The sequence below is a fragment of the Pseudoliparis swirei genome, chromosome 21 (genome assembly GCF_029220125.1).
Source record: "Pseudoliparis swirei isolate HS2019 ecotype Mariana Trench chromosome 21, NWPU_hadal_v1, whole genome shotgun sequence".
Lineage (NCBI taxonomy): Eukaryota > Metazoa > Chordata > Actinopteri > Perciformes > Liparidae > Pseudoliparis > Pseudoliparis swirei.
In genome coordinates this window covers 11,396,155-11,412,897 of record NC_079408.1, presented here as the reverse complement: position 1 = coordinate 11,412,897, position 16,743 = coordinate 11,396,155, and the positions used below count along the sequence as shown (strand labels likewise).

Genomic DNA, 16,743 nt, shown 5'->3' with positions numbered 1-16,743 from the left:
CTTCAGTGGCACTTAAATAGCTCTTATTATGGTACTTTTGTAGTTCGACTATGTTGAGGAAATGTTTCTTTCTGTATTCTTGTTGTTCTTAGTTTGTACTCTAGGTTGAATGCACTTATTGTAAGTCGCTTTGGATAAAAGCGTCTGCTAAATGACATGTAATGTATTGTAAAACAGTTATGGCATATTTGTCAATTTTAAAAGGACACCTTTAGAAATAATGAGTGAATCGCACATTTTAAGAAGATGTATGATAAATAAAAATGTATTATCTATTAAAGTGCTTCCTATTTGCAGGAGCCAATTTGAAAATGAAAAAATGTGTCTGGTGGTGTTTGAATAGATAGAAGAATCTCAGAGGCAAGTCAACTTTGCACGTCTCCCAGTTCTCTTTCTTAACTAACCTGATTCACTGAGAGACCAAAATTGGAGGCTCATTGTAAGACATGAATCATTTCTTGATACACTTCCCACCAAATATGCAGAAAATCAGACGAGAGATGATGAAAATTCTTGGAAGACTTTTTATTCTGATCATTATGAAGCTTCTGACAAATATTGTACAAACATTTAGAAAACTCACAGAAATCAGCTATACATGAATATATAAATACACGTTGAATAAATAAATCAAATTAACAGTGCAATGTTTTGACCATGTATATAATGATAATATAACTCTAGGCCTATTTGGTTCATGGTTGGTTATACGACTCATGATGAGCTGCAGTGCTGTTCCTTTAATTAACTTTAGACACATGTTCCCTTTACAATATGCTCTCTGATATTTCTATGCAATGTTACAAAATTATATGGAAAGAAGTCAAACCTAACATTTTACATACATTTTAGGACGACAGAAGGAAACCAAGAAGACTATAACTTCACAAAAGTGTGAAATCGAGGGCTACAACTGCCTTCTGGTGAAGTTGAGCATAATTTAACTGATTTCACTTGTCCTCTTGTTCTTCTTTACGTTTTGATGTGACAAATAAGAAAAGATTAGTCACTGTCATGAGGTTAAATATTGCTCGAACACTTTTTTTTAAATGGGCATCTCAAGGCTCAATGGTATTTTGTGTGCCATATGAGTCTTGTTGTGTCATTCTGCTCGGTGAAGGAGCCTGGACATTCCCATCCAGAAACATGTTCAGATTAAGATCAACCTAATCCAGTGTCATACATATGTGAATTAATAAAAAAATAAAAAGTGATAGTTTATCTGAAGCTGTAGAAGGCTTCTTCGACAAGAATCAAGAAGTCATTTTTCATGCCAGTGATGGCAGTCATGTAATAATGGCAAATGAAATTGTATTCAGCAATGATGCTATTGTTGGCTTGAGAGGATCCATGACATCAGCACAAGGAAGGATGCGGTGGTGAGACTGATCTTGTGGCTTACTCCACTTGAAACCTCTGTAAAGGTTGAGAAAAGAAAACAAGACATTGCTTAAAAATGAACAAACAAATTGTAATATTTTAAAAGGTAGTATTTAATATTGCTTACGTGTGCCATCCACAGAAATGGACGTGGTGTCAATGTTGAAGTCTGTGATTGTTGGAGCTACTATGACCAAAATTGTTTGAATCTGGGAACCATTAGGAGCAGACGTTGATGAGAATGTAAGTCCCAAGTTTTGGATGATTGATCCATTACTGCAAAAGGAATTAAGAAATGTTATATTGTTTAATTTGCATTATTTAATAATTGGTGCTGTTAAGATTTTTTCATCATAATATGAACAAATCACCTGAATGAAATCACATAGATGTTGATGAATGTAGGAAAAGCTATTTTGAATAGAGGTCGCAGCTGCAGAAATACAAACAAATCAATTGTTACGACATTTATTTCATTTGCTTGTGTTTCTTTATTCGTGCATTGTCTTTTTAATTCACCTACAAATGCCGGTAGTAACACTATTCCAATGTTTTCAATGACAAACAGATAATCTATCTGTGTCCTATTGATTGTAAATTAAATATTTTTTTATTTGAAACTCAACACCAGGAATAAAATGGCACTTTTTTGCTGTAAATTTTGAAACGGGAAACAATCTTTCATCAATTACTTACTGTTGTCTCCATCAATGTCGCTCGTCTTTTAAATGCTGCAGATGATGGATCCATCAAGTCACTTGTAAATATCTCTCCTTGAGATCTGAATGTCAATAGCCTTGTTATGACTGTTACAGCAGTTGTAGTTGGAACTTTGGCAACTGTAGTTGGAACTTTGGCAACTGTTGTTGCAGCAGTAATGGGCGATGTAGTTGTCGAATTTAATGTAGTTGTTCCTTTAGTAAAAAAATAAAAGAAAGGAAATAAATGAATAATGGTAGCCAGTGGGCCTTCTCTTGAACCAACAGACCATGAGTATATCTTTGCTAAGTACCAGTTAATGTCACAGTGGACTTCATGGTAGTTATGGTTTTGAATGCTTAATGTCAAACCAGCAATATGTAAACAAAAGATCAGCAAAGGACACACAACAACTCACAGACTCTGATAGATGCATTACAAATTACATGGGATATACTTCTTTCCATGAACAACTGTTGGAGTGAAATGCAGGCTTAATATTTACTTACCAACTACAGTGACGGCATTAACAGTGACGTTGAAGGTATTGTTCGGGTTTGACACAGCGGTTACTAAGGTTTGTGAAACATTTGCAGCCTGTGGGATTTCTTGAGTCGAATTAGTTGTAGCAAACACAACCCCGACCTTTGCATTAGTCAGACTCGCTCGGGTTGTGGTGGAAGCTGGACTGCATCATGAAAGAAAATAAATGTATCAAACTTCATTTTTTTTAAACGTATGAATGTATGTGTAATATGTTTGTCATAACATTTAAACATTTTGAACTCTCAAAATAGTAAATGTTACCTGAACTCAAACACAAAAATGTGGCTGAAAATGTTGCCATATTCTTGTCTGAAGATGATAAAATACTGTAGGAATGAAGAAAATAGAAAAAAGGAACAAAGTTCAAATAAGGTAATCTTCAAATTAAGTAAAAAACTGCGAAAGCAACAAACATAAAAATAATGAGAGTAAGTACTAACCACAGCTACGACTCTTGACTCAAGTTCCATGAATTGTGGGCTGGTTTTATCATTGAATTCTTCGACAAATGTTTCAGCCAACTCTGTTGCAAGGATCACAACTGTTGGGGGAGCTACAACAGCTGTTGTCAGCACCGGAGTTGTTGTCGGCAAGGGAGTTATTGTAGGAACTGGAGTTGTTGTTGGCACTGGAGTTGTTGTCGGTGCCACAGTTGTTGTGGGTGCTGCAGTTGTTGTGGGTGCCGCAGTTGTTATGGGCGCTGCAGTTGTTGTGGGTGCTGCAGTTGTTGTGGGTGCTGCAGTTGTTGTGGGCGCTGCAGTTGTTGTGGTTGCTGCAGTTGTTGTAGGCACTTGAGTTGTTGTGGGGGCAACTGTTGTTGCAGCAGTAATGGGCGATGTAGTTGTTCCTTTAGTAAAAAAATAAAAGAAAGGAAATAAATGAATAATGATAGCCAGTGGGCCTTCTCTTGAACCAACAGACCATGAGTATATCTTTGCTAAGTACCAGTTAATGTCACAGTGGACTTCATGGTAGTTATGGTTTTGAATGCTTAATGTCAAACCAGCAATTTGAAAAAAAAGATCAGGAAAGGACACACACAAACTCACAGACTCTGATAGATAAATTACAAATTACATGGGATATACTTCTTTCCATGAACAACTGTTGGAGTGAAATGCAGGCTTAATATTTACTTACCAACTACAGTGATGGAAGCGGCATTAACAGTGACGTTGAAGGTATTGTTCGGGTTTGACACAGCGGTTACTAAGGTTTGTGAAACTTTTGCAGCCTGTGGGATTTCTTGAGTCGAATTAGTTGTAGCAAACACAACCCCGACCTTTGCAGCAGTCACACTCGCTCGGGTTGTGGTGGAAGCTGGACTGCATCATGAAAGAAAATAAATGTATCAAACTTCATTTTTTTTTTAAACGTATGAATGTATGTGTAATATGTTTGTCATAACATTTAAACATTTTGAACTCTCAAAATAGTAAATGTTACCTGAACTCAATCACAAAAATGTGGCTGAAAATGTTGCCATATTCTTGTCTGAAGATGATAAAATACTGTAGGAATGAAGAAAATAGAAAAAAGGAACAAAGTTCAAATAAGGTAATCTTCAAATTAAGTAAAAAACTGCGAAAGCAACAAACATAAAAATAATTAAAGCTGCAAGCAGCGATGAACGGGTCCTCTTCCTGCTTCGCACGTCGGGGGTGCTGGCCGGACGCCGGCCCCCTCGGCCGAGAGCGCACGCAGGCGTTCGGCGTTTGACCGTTAAATCGCGACACTGATTTTACTTTGCTAGTCGGTGGCGCTTTGACCCGGAGTGAAAGAAGGCTTGATATCCTCAGGCCTTGAATTCTACGAAGCATGAGAAGTTTGGAGCAGATTTGAGCGAGTCCAGGGTTAGCAGCAGGGGACGCTGTGACAATGTGAACATATACATGCATCATGTGTATCCATGTGAAGTCTAGACCTTGTCATGTAAATTAAATGTGAATGTGATTCAACGTGTCGCTGAGCTCCACAGGAAGCATCATCGAGGTCTTAGGTCTATTCTGGTATATTTTGAGAGCGATCTGAATAATCTGAGGAGCAGTGTATAAAAGTAAAAACATGTAACTTCCTAGTGCCACTAGTTGGCGCTAAGTCCAGAAAACAATTAGCATATGGATGTCTTCAGGGTCACTATGTCATGATGTATGAGAAATATGGAGCAGATTCCATTATGTATGGCTGAGTTACAACAACGTCAATTTTCATGGCGAATGGCGTTTTTTCCAGAAAAAAATTAGCATATGGAAAAATTAGCATATGGATGTCTTCAGGGTCATTATGTCATGATGTATGAGAAATATGGAGCAGATTCCATTATGTATGGCTGAGTTACAACAACGTCAATTTTCATGGCGAATGGCGTTTCTTTCCAGAAAAAAATTAGCATATGGAAAAATTAGCATATGGATGTCTTCAGGGTCATTATGTCATGATGTATGAGAAATATGGAGCAGATTCCATTATGTATGGCTGAGTTACAACAACGTCAATTTTTCTTTCCAGAAAAAAAAATTAGCATATGGAAAAATTAGCATATGAATGTCTTCAGGGTCATTATGTCATGATGTATGAGAAATATGGAGCAGATTCCATTATGTATGGCTGAGTTACAACTACGTCAATTTTCATGGCGAATGGCGTTTCTTTGCCGGTCCGGCAAACGCATAGTTTAATATTTTTGAAATCTTTCAAAGATTTTTCAAGACAATGGTCTCAAGACCATAGTGGCGAAATTTGGATTGAATCGGGTGTAAGCTCTAGGAGGAGTTAACTGTTTTACAACCCCTAAAAACATGAAAAAAGGGCAAAAAGGCATATTTTGAGGGATTGATAATAGCGCCCCCTAATGTTCAAACGTTATGAAAAATGTAAGGTAGGTTAAAGGTGTCCTTGTGGACATAGGCTACCAATTTGGTGAGGATAGTCCAAGTGATTTGGAAGTTAGGTGTCTTTACAAATAAGGCCACACCCCTTGGATGTTCATTGGTCCATATCTTCTGAACGCAATGACATATTAACTATCTTTCGAAGATTTATGATGGCATTGAATCAATAATGAATCACAACAAGTTGTGTATGATTCGGACGAAGCGTTTAGGAGAAGTTGGAAAAAAACAGTTTTTAAAGAAATTCAAAATGGCGGAAAATCTAAGTAGGCGGAGCTTAGGGGTCTGAGAGGCTTTTTTGTAGAGCTGGTCAATTCTGACCTCTGGACCAAATCTCAAGTCAATCGGTCATCGGGGGAAGAAAACTACTAAAGAAAGTTTGTAGGGGGCGCTATAGAGCCATTTCTTTATGTACTAATACGAAAACTCAATAATATGAAAATTTTCACCAGTCTGCTTCTGCATGTGGAATTTAAGTCTGCTGGGGCGTACGGGGTGCGGACAGTCGACGTTTCTTGCGGACCGAGAATAATAATAATCCTTTGAAAAACAATAGGTTCCTCTACGACGAAGTCGACGAGGACCCTAATGAGAGTAAGTACTAACCACAGCTACGACTCTTGACTCAAGCTCCATGAATTGTGGGCTGCTTCTATCATTGAATTCTTCGACAAATGTTTCAGCCAACTCTGTTGCAAGGATCACAACTGTTGGGGGAGCTACAACAGCTATTGTCAGCACCGGAGTTGTTGTCGGCCAGGGAGTTATTGTAGGAACTGGAGTTGTTGTTGGCACTGGAGTTGTTGTCGGTGCCACAGTTGTTGTGGGTGCTGCAGTTGTTGTGGGTGCCGCAGTTGTTGTGGGTGCTGCAGTTGTTGTGGGTGCCGCAGTTGTTTAATCCACAGAAACCTGTGATTAATTTGATTAAAATTTTTAATCGTTTCACAGCCCTAATTTATACTTGATAGGAACTATTTGTATATCCTATGTTTTGCTGGGAAAGATTTAGTTGCCACTATCTCCTAAAGACACGTGCAGCGGTAGAAGTTTTGTACTCCGCAAACATTTTTTTGGTGTAATGTGAAAGCCAACGTATGTTGAAATGCATTTATACAGTTCAACGGTGGCTTGATGACCGTGTAGTTGACTGAGGTGCACGTGAGACAAATAAATCCATCAGTAACCGAAGAACTAAGGCAGTGGTCACCAACCTTTTTGAGCCCAAGATCCCTGACCTCCGCCTTCATGACCGGCAAGATCTACCTATTGAGGCGTTGAGAGAAAACGACGGTCCAGACTGGACTTACAACTTTTTATTTGGCCTAATTGTCATTTGGGTCCAGCGTTCAAATTGATGGGACCAGGAACACAGAATTTAAGTGTAATATAACAAGTAAGATATGTGTTAACCGCACACAATATGAACAAGAAAAAACACATTTGCAATGAGCAGCTGGATGAACTACCAATATAAATGTTGTATTAATTTACATTTCGTTGCCTCTGTACCTGTACTCTAGCAATGACAATAAATTTAATCCAATCCAGTTACAGCACAACACTGACAACATGATCAGTCAGTGCAACTCATGTAAATTTAGCTTTCATCACAATGCCATCAAGCCATGTGACTCAAGTCAGTGTGATGCTGTGACTGAACTCTGTCTGTGAGCTTGTAGTTAGTTCATAATCACAGACAGCCAGTCTGAGGCCGTCTGTCAGCTGTGTCAGTAATCCAGCTCCTGGTCTTTGATTTGGTGATTTTCTCAACTCCACTGACGAGTTTTTCGGGGCAAATTTGGTATTCATGGAAGTTTTCTCATCTGGGATTGATTCTGAACTCAGACCGTTGGTGATTACATTCACATCAACTCAACAGACATCCTCAGATTTAAATAATTATCATAATAATAAATATGAGAATCACCATTTGTGACTCCTGCATCTGTCCCTTTTCAAATAATAGAATAAATGCAATTGCAATCACTTTCAAGTAAACCAGATTGCTCTATCAGACAAGAAAAAAAAGCTCAATGTTGAGCTTTTGTTTTGAAGGACAACAGCAGAAAAGCCCAACTCACCGAGGTAAGACCTGGCAAGTCGCCAAGAATCTCGGCTGTCGCGCATGCGCAGGCGTAACCTGTTAATGCCGTAACGTAAACATGTACACGAAGGTACAGGCATTTCAACATTTATTTATTGATGACTTAGTTTGATGTCGGTGTACTTTGAGCTTGTGTAATATGTGAAGTTATCAATCAAGGTCTTTCTGCATTTCCCCCTGCGTCCCACCTGTAGTGGTACGTTCCCCTCTTTCAGGAGCACAGCTGACAACACGGCTGTGTAAGCGAACCCGTTTTCAGGCGTTCATGAATCAGGCGGAGATGTTTTCTGACGTCAATCTTCCAGTCAGAAAGAAAACATTTCAGAAGACACTTCAGAAAATGTTCGAAAACAAGGAACAATGTGTTTCTGAATTTATTTTCATTTTATTTTGGAGATCGACAGGGAACGTCTCCGAGATCGACCGGTCGATCGCGATCGACGGGTTGGCGACCACTGAACTAAGGTGTCATGTATTTCCTGGAGGGAGTGATAATAAGGAACACTGGACCTTCCTTTATGAAAGGAAAGGAGATAATGCCGCCCCACAATTCCTTGTGGTGGCATAATGTAATATTTAGAATGAAACTAGACCAATTATGTTGTGTTGATTTTGTAATGCTTCTTTGTAGCCAATAATGAATGATAATTAATGATGATTAGTGCCGATACTCCTGTTAATTAAGCATTCAGGTGATTCATCCGAAGAAAACTGCCAGCTACTGGTAAGTGGTTCGGTGCAGCTGAACAGGTCTTACTAGCCAACAGGTGAAGTATTCCAATGCCGAGTGTTGGGGTGAGGCTTCTGCAGAGGCAGGCACAGAACCCAGTCAGGCCTGCCAGCACCACCAGACCCAAGGACACCAGAGGCAGCAGAAACTGGCTCCTCCACAAATCTATGCAGACATGCACACAGACATAGAAAGGTATGGGTCTGTGAGCTTCAGTCACGACGGTATTCATTTACTCACCTTATGTAAGACAGAGGAACCAGCCCTGATGGGGAAATGTATCATTCAACATCACATATTGGTCATAATTAATGGACTATGGAGAGAATAAGTTGAATTTAGTTTGTACAACTTATTGCAATTGACATCATTCAGCTCACTGTTCCTAAATGCTTAGTATGGATGAAAAGCAGAGGACACATTTATTGTATGCACCTTTGTGTATATTGCTACTGTATTAAAGTTTTCTGAAGTTTTAATAAGAGTGTTGTGACTGAGCTTACAGGTGCGCAGCATGTCCTCTGTGGTTGCCTGGTTCTTTATATTTGGGAGTGAACTGCTCAGATAGAGTGAAGCTTCAGCACTTGTTGGAGTATGAACGGCTTTCTCCAAGGTGAGTTTCTTCTGCCATGAGGTCCGTCAACAAAATTGAGCTGAATTAATGGTTCCAGTTACAATATAAATGATTTATATAAGACAACACAACACAGCAAACACAATTACAAATTGAATCACACCAATAACTACACAAAATATCTCCCTTGGGACAGCGATCCAGTGCCCTGCCCCGGGCAGACCGGCGTAGATCGGTTACCTGCCTGGCAGTCGGCACAAAGAGATCTCCTGATTTCCCTCATTTTCCAGCCTTGTAAGCTTAAAGTCAAGTCCATCTTCATCCTCTTCCAGTCCATCGATTGGACAAGACCGCGTTCTGTGGTTATTTCTCTTTCTCCATGTTAGGTTTCGGCCAACCTTACCCCTGTCCACATTCCTGATCAGTCCTCAGGCCTTACTGCATCCAGCATTATTTAGCGTCTAGAGCCAGCATCTGAGCATTAACAACTCACTACAATTTACATGTCCATTAATACTTGTTTGTATTTTCTGCCTTCGGTGTAATACTGCAGCAGATAAACAGAGGACCCTTCATAGTTGATATTGCACTTGTGTGTCCTGCTAGGACTACAAACTACCAGACAAGCTTTGGTTTAAAAATTCACAATTTCATTCTTCTGTTAATTTTTTGAAAGTCATCTTCACTTTTATTTATTTTCTAACGGAGATAACTGCAACAATTGTTGTTCCTATAAATTGTGTTTATGCTTGTCTCTAATAAAACAGTAATGGCATATTTGTCAATTTTAAAAATAGACCTTTAGAAATAATGAGTGAATCGCAAATTCTAAAAAGATGTATGATAAATAAAAATATATTATTTATTAAAATGCTTCCTATTTAAAAATGAAAACATGTGTGCTTCTGGTTCTGATTTAATAACAACGTGTCTGATGGTGTTTGAATACATCGAAGAATCTCAGAGGCAAGTCAACTTTGCACGTCTCCCAGTTCTCTTTCTTAACTAACCTGATTCACTGAGAGACCAAAATTGGAGGCTCATTGTAAGACATGAATCATTTCTTGATACACTTCCCACCAAATTTGCAGAAAATCAGATGAGAGATGATGAAAATTCTTGGAAGACTTTTTATTCTGATCATTATGAAGTTTCTGACAAATATTGTACAAACATTCAGAAATCTGACAGAAATCAGCTATACATGAATATATAAATACACGTTCAATAAATAAATCAAATTAACAGTGCAATGTTTTGACCATGTATATAATGATTGATAATATAACTCTAGGCCTCTTTGGTTCATGGTTGGTTACACGACTCATGATGAGCTGCAGTGTTGTTCCTTTAATTAACTTTAGACACATGTTCCCTTTACAATATGCTCTCTGATATTTCTATGCAATGTTACAAAATTATATGGAAAGAAGTCAAACCTAACATTTTACATACATTTTAGGACGACAGAAGGAAACCAAGAAGACTATAACTTCACAAAAGTGTGAAATCGAGGGCTACAACTGCCTTCTGGTGAAGTTGAGCATAATTTAACTGATTTCACTTGTTCTCTTGTTCTTCTTTACATTTTGATGTGACAAATAAGAAAAGATTAGTCACTGTCATTAGGTTAAATATTGCTAGAACACTTTTTTTTAAATGGACATCTCAAGGCTCAATGTTATTTTGTGTGGCTTATGAGTCTTGTTGTGTCATTCTGCTCGGTGAAGGATCCTGGACATTCCCACCCAGAAACATGTTCAGATTAACATCAACCTAATCCAGTGTCATACATATGTGAATTAATAAAAAAATAAAAAGTGATAGTTTATCTGAAGCTGTAGAAGGCTTCTTCGACAAGAATCAAGAAGTCATTTTTCATGCCAGTGATGGCAGTCATGCAATAATGGCAAATGAAATGGTATTCAGCAATGATGCTATTGTTGGCTTGAGAGGATCCATGACATCAGCACAAGGAAGGATGTGGTGGTGAGACTGATCTTGTGGCTTACTCCACTTGAAACCTCTGTAAAGGTTGAGAAAAGAAAACAAGACATTGCTTAAAAATGAACAAACAAATTGAAATATTAAAAAAGGTAGTATTTAATATTGCTTACGTGTGCCATCCACAGAAATGGACGTGGTGTCAATGTTGAAGTCTGTGATTGTTGAAGCTGCTGTGACCAAAACTGTTTGAATCTGGGTACCATTAGGAGCAGACGTTGATGGGAATGTAAGTCCCAAGTTTTGGATGATTGATCCCTCTCTGCAAAAGGAATGAAGAAATGTTATATAGTTTAATTTGCATTAGTTAATAATTGGTGCTGTTTAGATTTTGTCATCATAATATGAACAAATCACCTGAATGAAATCACATAGATGTTGATAAATGTAGGAAAAGCAGTTCTGCATAAAGGTCGAAGCTGCAGAAATACAAACAAATCAATTGTTACGACATTTATTTCATTTGCTTGTGTTTCTTTATTCATTTCTCTTTAATTCACCTACAAATGCCGGTAGTAACACTATTCCAATGTTTTCAATGACTAACAGATAATTTATCTGTGTCCTATTGATTGTAAATTAAATATGTTTTTATTTAAAACTCAACACCAGGAATAAAATGGCACTTTTTTGCTGTCAACTTTGAAACGGGAAACAATCTATCATCAATTACTTACTGTTGTCTCTATCAATGTCGCTCGGCTTTTAAATGCTGCAGATGATGGATCCATCAAGTCACTTGTAAATATCTCTCCTTGAGATCTGAAAGTCAATAGCCTTGTTATGACTGTTACAGCAATTGTAGTGGGAGTTGTAGTTGGAACACTGGCAGCTGTAGTTGCAGCACTGGCAGCTGTAGTTGCAACACTGGCAGCTGTAGTTGCAACACTGGCAAGTTGTTGTGGTTGTTGTTGTGGCAGGTTTGGGTGCGGCAGTTGTTGTGGGTGCATGGCAGTTGTTGTGGGCTGCAGTTGTTGTGGGTGCCGCAGTTGTTGTGGGCACTGCAGTTGTTGTGGGTGCTGCAGTTGTTGTGGGCATGGCAGTTGTTGTGGGCGCTGCAGTTGTTGTGGGCATGGCAGTTGTTGTCGGCGCTGCAGATGTTGTAGGTGCTGCAGTTGTTGTGGGCGCGGCAGTTGTTGTGGGTGCTGCAGTTGTTGTGGTGCAGTTGTTGGGGCGCAGTTGTTGTGCTGCAGTTGTTGTGAGCGCCGCAGTTGTTGTAGGTGCTGCAGTTGTTGTGGGTGCTGCAGTTGTTGTAGGTGCCGCAGTTGTTGTGGGCGCTGCAGTTGTTGTAGGTGCCGCAGTTGTTGTGGGCGGTGCAGTTGTCGTGGGCGCTGTAGTTGTTGTAGGCACTGCAGTTGTTGTGGGCGCTGCAGTTGTTGTGGGCGCTGCAGTTGTTGTGAGCGCTGCAGTTGTTGTAGGTGAAGCAGTTGTTGTGGGTGCAGTTGTTGTGGGCGCTGCAGTTGTTGTGGGCGCTGCAGTTGTTGTAGGTGCCGCAGTTGTTGTGGGTGCTGCAGTTGTTGTGAGCGCTGCAGTTGTTGTGGGCGCTGCAGTTGTTGTGGGCGCTGCAGTTGTTGTGGGTGCTGCAGTTGTTGTGGGTGCTGCAGTTGTTGTTGTGGGCGCTGCAGTTGTTGTGGGTGCTGCAGTTGTTGTGGGCGCTGCAGTTGTTGTGGGTGCTGCAGTTGTTGTGGGTGCAGTTGTTGTGGGTGCTGCAGTTGTTGTGGGTGCTGCAGTTGTTGTGGGTGCTGCAGTTGTTGTGGGCGCTGCAGTTGTTGTGGGCTGCAGTTGTTGTGGGTGCTGCAGTTGTTGTGGCTGAAGCAGTTGTTGTGGGCGCTGCAGTTGTTGTGGGTGCTGCAGTTGTTGTGGGCGCTGCAGTTGTTGTGGGTGAAGCAGTTGTTGTGGGTGCCGCAGTTGTTGTGGGCGCTGCAGTTGTTGTGGGTGAAGCAGTTGTTGCAGTTGTTGTGGGTGCTGCAGTTGTTGTGGGAGCTGCAGTTGTTGTGGGTGCCACAGTTGTTGTGGGTGCTGCAGTTGTTGTGGGTGAAGGAGTTGTTGTGGGTGCTGCAGTTGTTGTGGGTGCTGCAGTTGTTGTGGGTGCTGCAGTTGTTGTGGGTGAAGCAGTTGTTGTGGGTGCTGCAGTTGTTGTGGCGCTGCAGTTGTTGTGGCGCTGCAGTTGTTGTGGGAGCTGCAGTTGTTGTGGGTACCACAGTTGTTGTGGGCGCTGCAGTTGTTGTGGGCGCTGCAGTTGTTGTGGGTGCAGTTGTTGTGGGTGCTGCAGTTGTTGGGTGCTGCAGTTGTTGTGGGCGCTGCAGTTGTTGTGGGTGCCAGACTTGTTGTGGGAGCTGAAGTTGTTGTGGGTGCTGCAGTTGTTGTGGGTGCTGCAGTTGTTGTGGTTGCTGCAGTTGTTGTGGGCGCTGCAGTTGTTGTGGGCGCAGCTTTTGTTGTGGTTGCTGCAGTTGTTGTGGGCGCAGTTGTTGTTGTGGTTGTTGTGCTGCAGTTGTTGTGGGCGCTGCAGTTGTTGTGGGCGCTGCAGTTGTTGTGGGTGCTGCAGTTGTTGTGGGTGCTGCAGTTGTTGTGGGCGCTGCAGTTGTTGTGGGTGCTGCAGTTGTTGTGGGCGCTGCAGTTGTTGTGGGCGCTGCAGTTGTAGGTGCTGCAGTTGTTGTGGGTGCTGCAGTTGTTGTGGGCACGGCAGTTGTTGTGGGCGCAGTTGTTGTGGGCGCTGCAGTTGTTGTGGGTGGCAGTTGTTGTGGGTGCTGCAGTTGTTGTGGGTGCTGCAGTTGTTGTGGGTGCTGCAGTTGTTGTGGGCGCTGCAGTTGTTGTGGGTGCTGCAGTTGTTGTGGGTGCGGCAGTTGTTGTGGGTGCTGCAGTTGTTGTGGGTGCTGCAGTTGTTGTGGGCGCTGCAGTTGTTGTGGCTGCTGAAGTTGTTGTGGGTGTGGCAGTTGTTGTGGGTGCTGCAGTTGTTGTTGGTGCGCAGTTGTTGGGGGTGCTGCAGTTGTTGTGGGTGCCGCAGTTGTTGTTGTGGGCGCTGCAGTTGTTGTGGTGCTGCAGTTGTTGTGAGCGCTGCAGTTGTTGGGTGCGCAGTTGTTGTGGGCTGCAGTTGTTGTGGGTGCAGTTGTTGTGGGTGCTGCAGTTGTTGTGGCTGCTGCAGTTGTTGTGGGGCAGTTGTTGTGGGTGCCGCAGTTGTTGTGAATGCTGCAGTTGTTGTGGGCGCTGCAGTTGTTGTGGGTGCTGCAGTTGTTGTGGGTGCCGCAGTTTTTGTGGGTGCAGCAGTTGTTGTGGGTGCTGCAGTTGTTGTGGTGCACGGTTGTTGTGGTGCTGCAGTTGTTGTGGGTGCTGCAGTTGTTGTGGGTGCAGTTGTTGTTGGTGCCGCAGTTGTTGTGGGCGCTGCAGTTGTTGTGGGTGCTGCAGTTGTTGTGGGCGTGGCAGTTGTTGTGGGCGTGGCAGTTGTTGTGGGTGCTGCAGTTGTTGTGGGTGCGGCAGTTGTTGTGGGTGCTGCAGTTGTTGTGGGTGCTGCAGTTGTTTGTTGGGTGCTGCAGTTGTTGTGGTGCCGCAGTAGTTGTGGGTGAAGCAGTTGTTGTGGGTGCCGCAGTTGTTGTGGGCACTGCAGTTGTTGTGGGTGAAGCAGTTGTTGTGGATGCCGCAGTTGTTGTAGGTGCTGCAGTTGTTGTGGGCGCAGCAGTTGTGGTGCCGCAGTTGTTGTGGGTGCTGCAGTTGTTGTGGGTGCTGCAGTTGTTGTGGGTGTGGCAGTTGTTGTGGGTGCTGCAGTTGTTGTGGGTGCAGCAGTTGTTGTGGGTGCTGCAGTTGTTGTGGGTGCTGCAGTTGTTGTGGGTGCTGCAGTTGTTGTGGGCGCTGCAGTTGTTGTAGGTGCCGCAGTTGTTGTAGGTGCTGCAGTTGTTGTGGGTGCCGCAGTTGTTGTGGGTGCTGCAGTTGTTGTGAGCGCTGCAGTTGTTGTAGGTGCCACAGTTGTTGTGGGTGCTGCAGTTGTTGTGGGCGCTGCAGTTGTTGTGGTTGCTGCAGTTGTTGTAGGCACTTGAGTTGTTGTGGGAGCTGCAGTTGTTGTGGGTGCAGTTGTTGTGGGCGCTGCAGTTGTTGTGGGCGCTGCAGTTGTTGTGGGTGCTGCAGTTGTGGGTGCGGCAGTTGTTGTGGGTGCTGCAGTTGTTGTGGGCGCTGCAGTTGTTGTAGGTGCCGCAGTTGTTGTAGGTGCTGCAGTTGTTGTAGGCGCTGCAGTTGTTGTGGGTGCTGCAGTTGTTGTGGGTGCAGTTGTTGTGGGTGCTGCAGTTGTTGTGGGTGCTGCAGTTGTTGTGGGTGCGGCAGTTGTTGTGGGTGTGGCAGTTGTTGTGGGTGCTGCAGTTGTTGTAGGTGCTGCAGTTGTTGTGGGTGCTGCAGTTGTTGTGGGTGCTGCAGTTGTTGTGGGCGCTGCAGTTGTTGTGGGTGCTGCAGTTGTTGTAGGTGCTGCAGTTGTTGTGGGTGCTGCAGTTGTTGTGGGTGCTGCAGTTGTTGTGAGTGCTGCAGTTGTTGTAGGTGCCGCAGTTGTTGTAGGCACTGCAGTTGTTGTGGGCGCTGCAGTTGTTGTGGGTGCCGCAGTTGTTGTGGGTGCGGCAGTTGTTGTGGGTGCAGTTGTTGTGGGCGCTGCAGTTGTTGTGGGTGCTGCAGTTGTTGTGGGTGCTGCAGTTGTTGTGGGTGAAGCAGTTGTTGTGGGTGCCGCAGTTGTTGTAGGTGCGGCAGTTGTTGTGGGTGCTGCAGTTGTTGTGGGCGCTGCAGTTGTTGTGCTGCAGTTGTTGTGGGTGCTGCAGTTGTTGTGGGTGCTGCAGTTGTTGTGGGTGTGGCAGTTGTTGTGGGTGCTGCAGTTGTTGTGGGTGCAGCAGTTGTTGTGGGTGCTGCAGTTGTTGCAGGTGCTGCAGATGTTGTGGGTGCTGCAGTTGTTGTGGGTGCTGCAGTTGTTGTGGTGCTGCAGTTGTTGGGGCCGCAGTTGTTGTGGGTGCTGCAGTTGTTGTGGGTGCTGCAGTTGTTGTGGTGCTGCAGTTGTTGTGGGTGCTGCAGTTGTTGTGGGTGTTGCAGTTGTTGTGGGCGCTGCAGTTGTTGTGGGTGCCACAGTTGTTGTGAGTGCTGCAGTTGTTGTGGGTGCCGAAGTTGTTGTGGGTGCAGTTGTTGTGGGTGCTGCAGTTGTTGTGGGCGCTGCAGTTGTTGTGGGTGCCGCAGTTGTTGTGGGTGCTGCAGTTGTTGTGGGCGCTGCAGTTGTTGTGGGTGCTGCAGTTGTTGTGGGTGCTGCAGTTGTTGTGGCCGCTGCAGTTGCGGCAGTTGTTGTTGGCACTGGAGTTGTTGTAGGTGTTGGAGTTGTTGTGGGCTGCCGCAGTTGTTGTGGGTGCTGCAGTTGTTGTGGGCCTTGCAGTTGTTGTGGGTGCTGCAGTTGTTGTGGGCTGCAGTTGTTGTTGTTGCAGGTTGTTGTGCAGTTGTTGTAGGTGCTGCAGTTGTTGTGGGCGCTGCAGTTGTTGTGTGCTGCAGTTGTTGTGGGTGCTGCAGTTGTTGTGGCGCTGCAGTTGTTGTGGGTGCGCAGTTGTTGTGGGTGCGGCAGTTGTTGTGGGTGCTGCAGTTGTTGTGGGTGCTGCAGTTGTTGTAGGTGCTGCAGTTGTTGTGGGCGGCAGGTTGTGGGTGCGGCAGTTGTTGTGGGTGCTGCAGTTGTTGTGGGCTGCAGTTGTTGTAGGTGCCAGTTGTTGTGGGTGCTGCAGTTGTTGTGGGCTGCAGTTGTTGTGGGTGCTGCCGCAGTTGTTGTGGGTGCTGCAGTTGTTGTGGGCGCTGCAGTTGTTGTGGGCCGCAGTTGTTG

General features: G+C 43.5%; 2 long non-coding RNA genes across 2 annotated transcripts; both read right to left on the bottom strand.

Moving 5' to 3' along the window:
* Nucleotides 1-506: 506 nt before the first annotated feature.
* On the bottom strand, nt 507-2,952 carry LOC130211914 (uncharacterized). The gene is made up of 6 exons (XR_008835199.1): nt 2,887-2,952; nt 2,589-2,767; nt 2,077-2,294; nt 1,752-1,813; nt 1,508-1,656; nt 507-1,416 (listed from the first exon to the last, which is right to left on the bottom strand). It is a non-coding gene; the product is annotated as an uncharacterized LOC130211914 (long non-coding RNA).
* Nucleotides 2,953-10,036: 7,084 nt separating this feature from the next.
* LOC130211919 (uncharacterized) lies at nt 10,037-11,784 on the bottom strand. The gene is made up of 4 exons (XR_008835200.1): nt 11,606-11,784; nt 11,286-11,347; nt 11,042-11,190; nt 10,037-10,950 (listed from the first exon to the last, which is right to left on the bottom strand). It is a non-coding gene; the product is annotated as an uncharacterized LOC130211919 (long non-coding RNA).
* Nucleotides 11,785-16,743: the final 4,959 nt, after the last annotated feature.